The sequence below is a fragment of the Bison bison genome, unplaced genomic scaffold, assembly GCF_000754665.1.
Source record: "Bison bison bison isolate TAMUID 2011002044 unplaced genomic scaffold, Bison_UMD1.0 scf7180017864065, whole genome shotgun sequence".
Classification (NCBI taxonomy): domain Eukaryota; kingdom Metazoa; phylum Chordata; class Mammalia; order Artiodactyla; family Bovidae; genus Bison; species Bison bison.
This window is the reverse complement of record NW_011494637.1, coordinates 3154955-3165173: the sequence shown is the minus strand read 5'-3', so window position 1 is coordinate 3165173 and position 10219 is coordinate 3154955.

The following is a 10219-nucleotide window of genomic DNA, read 5'->3' as shown; positions in this document are numbered from 1 at the left end:
AACGCTAAATTTTAATCCAACTTTTTCTCTCTCTCCTTTCACCCTCATAAGGATGCTATGTAGGTCATCTTCACTGTTTGCCATTTGAGTGGTATCATCTGTCTGAGGTTGTTGATATTTTTCCCAGCAATCTTGATTCCAGGTTGTGATTCATCCAGCCCAGTATTTGGCATGATGTACTCTGCATATAAGTTAAGTAAGTAGGGTGACAAGATACAGCTTTGTTGTACTCCTTTCTCAGTTTTGAAACAGTACATTGTCCTATGTAACTGTTGCTTCTTGACCTGCATACAGGTTTCTCAGGAGACAGGTAAGGTGGTCTGGTATTATCATCTCTTTAAGAATACTCCATAGTTTGTTGTGATCCACACAGTCAAAGGTTTTCACACAGTCAATGAAGCAGAAGTAGATATTTTTCTGGAATTCCCTTGCTATGATCCAAGGAATGTTGGCAATTTGATCTCTGATTCTTCTGCCTTTTCTAAATCCAACATGTACATCTGGAAGTTCTTCGTTCTTGTACTGTTGAAGCCTAGTTTGAAGGATTTTGAGCATAACCTTATGAGCATGCAAAATAAGCACAGCTGTGCAGTAGTTTGAACATTCTTTGGCATTGCCCTTCTTTGGGGTTGGAGTTAAAACAGACCATTTAGTAAGGAATTTGTTTCTTTTTATCCATTAGTGGAGCAAAGCTTTTACACTTTAAATTTTCCTTGTTTAGTTGATTGCAAAATAATACCTTTGCATGAATGGCTTAGCATAATTTATACCATAATTTTAATTTTATCTAATTTTTAAAGATACCAATAAAGATACAGTTAAATTGCTTGCAGAATGTTGGAAAGATATTTTCTTCCTAGAAGAATGGTTATGAATGCATCATATCCTAAATATTTTATTTCACAAAATTACAATGCTTCATGAAAAAGAGGTTTTAAATTTTTTTTAATTGGAGTATAATTGATCCAAAATACCCTTTTGGCTTCTGCTATACAACAACATGAATCAGCCATAGGCATACATATTCCCCCTCCCACTTGAACCTCCCCGCCAACCACCCTGAGTTGAGCTCCCCATGTTATAGAGCAGCTCCCCACTGGCTCTCTATTTCATGCATGGTGGTGTATGTACATCAATGCCTCTCTCTCAACATGTCCCACCCTCCCCTCCTTCCACTGTGTCCAAAATGTGTTCTCTATGTTTGTGCCTCTATTTATGCCCTACAAATAAATAAAGAGCATTTGAAAGCATCTCATATATTTGCATATATAAGAATATATATACAAATATAACAATTAACGAATATATGAGATGTTTTTAAATACTCCTTATTTTATTCTTTTATCAATGGTAAGGATGGAAGGAGGAATCCATATAAATGAAAACACCACCAAAATAGTTCCCTAATAACTTGATGGTATTTACACTTAACACACAGTAGAATTTATCTTAGTTGTTTCTATTTTTTTTCTTAATCTTATCTCAGAATTTATATTTTTCCAATATCCAGTTTTTTTCTCAGATTGTCTTCCCAAGTATACTGTACAAACTTAGGTTTTAAAATCCAAACCATATGTGGAGGGGATGAGTGTCCACAGTAATGACTTTGACCAGCTGGAGAGACATGGTCAGACTTTGTCATTTAGGCAGAGCTTTTTTAATAATTTTTTTTTTCATTTTTTTAGATTAATTTATTTTTTAATCGAAGGATAATTGCTTTACAGAATTTTGTTGTTTCCCGTCAAACATCAACATTAATAGTTTTTTAAACACAAAAATCTATTAAAACCAATCAATGCTTTACATTGTTGAAAGAAAAAAAAATTATCATTCTCAAATAGTGTCTTTGTAACTGCTCTGCGCTCAACTGATTAAAATACTGAAATGCACTAATGGACATTTTAGAATATCTCACTGGAGAAAATTGGATTGGCACTTAATTTTGTTCAACAGTAAATGAGCATCTATACTGCCTATTACAGGAGAGGAAGTATTGTACACTAACTTAACTTTCTGTCTACAGTATAATTGTTAACTGAATATTGGATTTGTATTTTTACTTATTTTATTTACGTGTGTCACTTACAACCCCAGAAAATTTTTAAAAAATCCATCTTAAAAGGTCTTTGCTTCTCAGATAGCATCTTAGCTGGTTACCACAAATGCAGAGACAAGGCTGCTCTGATGTCTCTCCAAGATGTGCTGCTGGAGTACAGTTTCGTTTTGTTTTTTAATCACAAATACTGCCTTTAATTACTTAGCTTCTTTCAGTGTTCACTTAGCAGAAACTGACAAATCCATGTTGTTGTTGTTGTCTGGTCTCTAAATCACGTCCAGCTCTTTTGCAGCCCCTTGGTAGCCTGCCAGGGTAGACGCAGCTGTCTAAAGAGGATCAGAATGATCGTTGGCAACCCTGTGGTTGACACTGTTTACTCTGGTATCTTTCTAATGGTCACCATTTACTGGGAGGATGGGGGAAGGGTAACCATTTCTAGAATATGGAACATAAAATCTACCTGCTGGAATAATACATGCTATCTCATTTCATCAGGTTTTTCTGAGTGAAAATCTCAGGGTTGCACTCTTTACACAATTCAGAGAAAACACAAGAATTTTTCTCCCATTATATGCCTCTTTTCAAGTGCAAAACAAGAAGACATCAAACTCACAGCACACTCATGCCCGCATAGACGGCTCCCACACACACCCACTCTCACATACACACAGGGGAGTCCAGGACCTGGGAGAAGCACATGGCCTTAGAGTTCAGCTGCAGAGGGAGGTCTCCTCATCTCCTTTCCTTACCAACTTTTTCCTTGATAAATGTACTTCATTAATGCTCAATTTCTTGGAATCAGCATTGGAATTAAAAAAAGAAAAAAAAAGAAAAACACCTTATCATGAATCATGTGAAAGTGTTAGTCACTCAGTTGTGTCTGACCCTTTGTGACCCCATGGACTGTAGTCCACCAGGCTCCTCTGTCCATGGGATCTTCCAGGCAAAAATACTGGAGTGGGTTGCCATTTCCTTCTCCTTCTCCCTTCCTGCCCAGGGACTGAACCCACTATTGGGTGGGAAATAATCCTAAAGCTACACTTGTTAAGCTTGGATTTCATCCATCATGAGCATCTTGTCTACACTTAACACCGGGAGTACTGGGAACAAGGTATTTTCTCATGAGGTAGCTATGTCTATAGGAAGTTCTTAAATTCACTCAAAACACATCTCCCTATATGTAAATTCTAACCTGCAGATAACAGGCCTGCCTCTTAGGACAGTGCAAAAGGCGAATTCCCTTGTATGGGGGGGCAGCCTTTCATATTCCCCCAACATGACCTTTTTTGCAAACAAAATTTATCTGTACAGCTTATTATAGGAAAAAATGTGTTGCTTCATCATACTGGTGTTGGTATTTAAAATATGTTCCAATTTTCCTATCTTCGTCTTCAAATGTGTTCTCTAACAACAATCATTCCGGAGAAGGCAATGGCACCCCACTCCAGTACTCTTGCCTGGAAAATCCCATGGATGGAGGAGCCTGGTGGTCTGCAGTCCATGGGATCGCTAAGAGTCAGACACGACTGAGCGATTTCACTTTCACTTTTTCGCTTTCATGCATTGGAGAAGGAAATGGTAACCCACTCCAGTTTTCTTGCCCGGAGAATCCTAGGGGCAGGAGAGCCTGGTGGGCTGACGTCTATGGGGTCATGCAGAGTCGGACACAACTGAAGTGACTTAACAGCAACAACAATCATTGGAGATGCCAGAATTTCTAGAAAAATATTTGCGTTTTGTTTTAAATCTCAATTATCTGATAATTGGTAGTTTATCTCCTAGGCTGCATTCCTGTATTGAAATATCAGAAAGAACTGAGATAAAGATGTTATTCTACAGAATAAGATATTGCGTTCCTTTGGTGTATGTAACATTGCTATGATTCATTCACACCTTTATAAGTTTATTTGCTCATCAATTTATTCATTCATTAGAAATATACAAGGCTATATGCTAGTTTTATATGATATATAAAAAAGAATCAGTCATTGATCCTGGTACCAAGAGATCATAGTCATTAAGAAACATAAGGTGCATTATGGAAATAAGAAATGTGGTATAGATTGTAATTTGTATAACCTTACTTCCTTAATGTTGACTGTAATTCATATACTGGAAGACTGCTTTTAGGTGGGAGTCGATTTTATTCTTTTATGTTTAGACTATTATCCAATGTAATATTTGAATCATTATATATAACCCTCTGTCTATATTTTTAAGCTCTTTTTGATTTGGTGGTAAATTATTAAAGATAGAAATTTTGTTGTAAAGTTGAAAACATTTTAAAGTGTATTGTAGTATATTGTGCATTGGATTTTTATAATCATAGTCTCCAAATATATAAAAATCTAAATATAGGAAATTTATAAAATGACATTAATTTATACATTGTATAATACTTTTACTTCATCGTTAATGAGATGTTATCAATACTGATGCTTGTACTGGTCCTAACAGACCTTCAAAATTTATGTTCTACAATCCAAGCAAACAAAACCAAACTGTATCGAGAAAATATGTATGTATCCAGGCATTGAGAAGAGCTGCCTGTTGTGGTTGTTTAGCCTCTAAGTCATGTCCGACTCTGCAACCCCATGGACTGTAGCCCGCCAGGCTCCTCTGTCCGTGGGATTTCCCGGGCAGTGGGTTGCCGTTTTCCTCTACAGAGCATCTTCCCGACTCAAGGACTGAGCCTCCTTCTCCTGCGCTGGCAGGTGGGTTCTTTCCTGTGAGCCACCAGGGAAGCCCGATAGAAGTGAGTATATTTACGTTTATTCTTCTCGAAAAGCTTACAAAGTAGATAGTGTTAGTCCCAATATTACAGAAAAGGTAGTCAAATTTTAGATGTTTGAATCATGGATGCTGACTATAACTAGTAAATTTCAGATCTAATTTCAGATAGACATGGGTTAAATGTTTTATTTATTTTTATTATTATTATTTTTTTTACTTTACAATATTGTATTGGTTTTGCCATACATCAACCTGCATCCAGAGATCAAGTCATGAAGACATTTAAGGTGCATTATGGAAATAAGAAATGTGGTATAGATTGTATAAACTTAGTCCCTTAAGTTTGACTATAATGATAATTCATATATCGAAAGATTGTTTTTAGGTGGGAGTCAATTTTATTCTTTTATGCTAAGACTACTTTTCAGGTAATATTTTCATTCTTACTGAAATCGCTCATCTTTCCAGAATTACTAGGGGATTGTAGGATATGTGAGCAGAGAAGGGACTGTTTCCACGTGCTGCTTATCATGGTGATCATGGTAGTCAGCACCTGTATCTAAGGCCCTTAGAGAAGGCACATGGAACGGACATTCCTCATTCACTGAAGTTTATAGTGAGAGCATAATCATTAGGACTTTTATTTTTTAAGAAGGTTTTTATTGGAGTATGGTTTTCTTAAAGACATAAATCTGAAATTCACAAACTTATCAAAGTAAACTTGGAGGGCTTGATTCAGATCAATGCTAAAGCAGCTGTGATGAAAAACATTTACCTGTAAAACATTTTACCCAGATTTTTTTTTAAGTTTGAAGGTTGTGGAAATGTAGCTTCAGGCTCTGCTTTCTTTAATGTATTAGGATAATGAAGTTAGTGTCTATGTTTCTGGAAAATGGATGATGACATTCACTATTGATCTCTGGACAGGTTGAGAACAATATTATAATAATCCATACCAGTCAGCTTGACCTTTTACTGATTTGGCCTTTACGTTGAGTGGGAGGGAAAGAAAGAATAAAACAAAGGTGTCTCCATGAGTGGAGTATAACACAGGGCTTGTCACATCCCTGGACTTTATTATTATTTATCATGAAAGCACAGTGATCCATCAAGCCTTTAATCTCATTAGACACCTGTAAATCAGGAAGACAGACCATGGTGAAGCTTCACAGGATCTGCTTAGCAATAAACTTTAAACATTTTCCAAGGTCTTTATAAGAAAATGGGCCTTAAAAGCAATAAAGAGGCTGCAAATACTTGTCACAGCTCAAATATCACCTCTGTAAAGGTTCCTGGGATCTTCACAGGTATAATCGATTGCTCCGTTCTACATATTGTGTCTCTATCATAGGTCACAGATTAAATTCAGAGAGTAGTAACCCTGTGAAGGCATTAAAGTGACAACTAATGACTCAAAGCTCATTAAAGGGACAGGGAGCTTTTTTTTAGAACATCTGCCTCCGCCAGTAGAATATAGCTACTGGACATTAAACCTGGTCCACCCAACTATGTCTATAAACTGCACTTCACATAACAGAATATTAATGAATGAAATGGTCCAGGTGAGATCAGGGGAAGAACAGAGAGATGCACAATTATGAGCAGCATTTCAGGCTCTGAAATGGGTAAAGAGGCTATTGAGGGAGGAAGGCAAGAGTCTACAGACGCACAGGTGAGGCAGCATAGGAAAGAGTGAACTGACAGTCAGAGAAGGAGTGTTCATTTTATATAAAGGCAGTGGTAGATCTTCAACGCAGGCTCAGGATTATTTAATTTTAAAATTTTAAACTAGCTGTCTTTCCAAACTCATGAAGACTGCGGTTGCTCTTGCTGCCGATCTCTAAACTGCACGTCTTCATGATGTTCATGATTACTGCTGTTTTTGAGCCTCGCAGATGTCATAAGCATGTATAGAGCAAATCTAAAATAAGCATTAAGCAGCACTGCACAGTTTTGCAAAGTTTAGAAGCTCGTGCCAGCAGGCGAGTTTCAAATCCTGGCTCCATCACTGTGTGACTGGGGACTGTCACCCTGTATCTTTAAGCCTCTCTGGTAAATGAGGATAATAATAGTGTCCACTGGGAAAGTAAATAGAAGAGCAAAGATTTCTATGAGAAAAAATTCAAGACTGTGCATTGGTCAAGAACTAGACGTAGCGCCAAAAGCATGATCCATAAAACAAAAACAAAAGGGAAATTGGATTTCATGAAGATTTAAAACCTTTGCACTTCAAAAGACCCTATTGAGAAAATGAAAAGACAAGTCACACACAGAAAGGAAACATTTACAAGGCATTTCTCTAATAAATAACTTGTATCCACACTATATAATGCACTTAACAATGAAAAGGAATACAATAATTCAGTTAAAATGGGAAAAAGATTTGAATGGATATTTCACCAGAGAAGATACAGTGATGGCTATTAATGCATGAAAATGTGTTCAAATGTATTTGTAGGGAATGCAAATTAAATGAGATACCACTTCATGTCTATCCACGAAAAGGACCATAATTTAAAGACCAAAAAAAACAAAAAAAATGCCTCCTGCTCCTGAGGAGGAAAAAAATGAAAATTTCAACATATTCCAGGCAGAAATAAAGAATGTTACAGCTGCTTTGGAAGCAGTGTGGCAGTTTTTTAAAAAGTTAAACACAAATCAGTGTATGGTGTGTTCATAAAATGGCATGCTATTCAGCCACACACACAAAAATTAGAACTATTGATAAATGCTACAATGCGGATTAACCTCACAACTATTATGATAAATGAAAGTGATATAAACCAAAAATAAAACAAATATATGGGAATGGATTATATGAATCACTTTATATGAAGTATACAGAAAATGCAAATTTCTAGAGACAGACAGCTGATCAATGGTTGCCTTGGGCTTAACCCGATAGCAGGTAATTGAAAATAGATTCAAGGGTGTTTTGAAATATTCTAGAACTACTGTGGTAATATTTGCACACTTTATAATTTTACTAAAATCATTGGATTCTACATAGAAAATGGGTAAATTATATGCTATGTAATTTTTCTCTCAATAAAGCTCTAAAATATACATTAATGAAAAAAGAGTAAGCAATACTAAAAAAGTGCTACTTATTCTTAAAGGTTTATTAAAGCTCCTAAGGAATATATGCAGAGTATAACCTATAACAGTAACAACAAAATACTCCTGACTTTATGGAGATTTTACATTAACTAAGAGACTACATGTAAATTATGAAGCTCCACTGCACTTTACAGGAAAGGCATTTGATAAACATTTTATTGAGTGGTTATTACTTTTAAACTATTCAATAATCATTTATATACATATATGTACAAACATGTTAATATCAATTTATGTATTTAAATATTAATATTTTCCATTTGAATTCTTTCTCTTAGCTCAAAACTAGATTTCTTTTGCCACTCAAATGGGGTTCACAAAATCGCACATTTACTCACTTAAATTATCACAGAGTTGTTTTATTTTTATATAAATTATTTTATAATAAACTTCATCCTTCCTAAATATTCTTTCCATTTATTTTTTTTTACAAAATCTGTGATAGCAACAAAACAGATTCAAAAATGCTGAGGAATGGTTTGAATGGTTGAAGAGTAATAAATAATAAAATTGGAATATTGTTAGAAACTTACGCCTCCTATTTGCCACTTGCAAATGCCAACTGATAGTTCTGCCCAGAAGTAACTGCAATTCTGATCCTTGTGTTAGTTATCCCCTTACTGTTCTCTACAGGTTTAATAGCTAAGTGTGTGTGTATGTGTGAGTGTGTGAGAGAGATTAAAAGATATGTTGTTTAGTTTTGATTTTGAGCTACATAGGAATGCAACTGCACTCATGGATTTTTGCCTTTTCACTCAGCATTTCATATTTAAGATTAGGTCATTTTACAAGTAGTCAATCTAATTCTTCAAGCTAATTTTATTTTCACTGATGATAGAATTCTATCGAATGGATTCTTTGCAGTCTTGTATTCATTAGATAGGCCATGTAGGATGTCCCACATTTAGTTCTTATAGACAATGCAGCGATGAACATTATTCCATTCCCTCTTGGTATCTAAGTGAGATCATCTCTCTCCAGTTTACTGCTGAGTAGTAGCCTAAGCATAAGTTCGTATTTATATGTTATGCCAAATATTTTCCACTTTGCTTGTACCACTGACACTCCAATTAGCAATGTCTGTGAGCTCTAGGGTTCCACAGTTTCACAAACATTTGGTATATTTAACAGCTTAAATGTTTTGCCAATCTGGACATTGTGGAATGGAAATCCATTATGTTGTTGATTTGTACTCTTCTGAGTATTACTGGATTTGAACATACTTTCCAATGTTGCTTAACCATTGCATCTCCTTTTCTGTTGAAGATTTATTTCCAGGTAAATGGCTTTCCTAGTGGCTCAGATGGTAAAGAATCTCCCTGCACTTCTGGACACCTGGGTTCGATCCCTGAATTGAGAAGATCCCCTGGAGGAGGGCATGGCAACCCACTCCAGTATTCTTGCCTGTAGAATTCCATGGACAGAAGAGCCTGGTGGGTTACAGTCCATGGGATCACAAAGAATCAGACACATCTGAGTGACTAAGTACACTTAATAGAAGGGCTACTAAAATATTTTACTTAAATATTTTCCTGTTTTTTGATACATAGAAATACATTCTTTTGAATCTTGATATTACATTCAGGGATTATGCTAATTTCCCTTATTAATTTTACTAATTTATTTGTAGATTCTTCAGGGTATTTTATAGAGACAAAAGTTAAGTAATGTCACTTTCCTTTCTACTTTTATATTTTCCCATCCCTTTTACTTACTGAACTAGCTAGAAATATAGAAACTGAAAGTGAAGTCGCTCAGTTATGTCTGACTCTTTGTGAACCCATGGACTGTAGCCTACCAGGCTCCTCTGTCCATGGGATTTTCCAGGCAAGAGTACTGGAGTGGATTGCCATTTCCTTCTCCAGAGCATCTTCCCAACCCAGGGATCTAACCGAGGTCTCCCTCATTGTAACCAAGACGCTTTACTGTCTGAGTCACCAGGGAAATAGAAGTAGTGGTGGAAGCACTCAGTGTTGTTCTCAGTTTTAAGAAAATGTTCTTTTACGAGTTTTTATTGATATTATTTGAAATGTTTCTGTCAGTTCAGTTCAGTCGCTCAGTCATGTCCAACTCTTTGCAACCCCATGAATCGCAGCACACCAGGCCTCCCTGTCCATCACCAACTCCCAGAGTTCACTCAAACTCATGTCGAGTCAGTGATGCCATCCAGCCATCTCATCCTCTGTCATCCCCTTCTCTTCCTGCCCCCAATCCCTCCCAGCATCACAGTTTTTTCCAGTGAGTCAACTCTTCACATGAGGTGGCTAAAGTACTGGAGTTTCAGCTTCAGCATCAGTCCTTCCAATGATG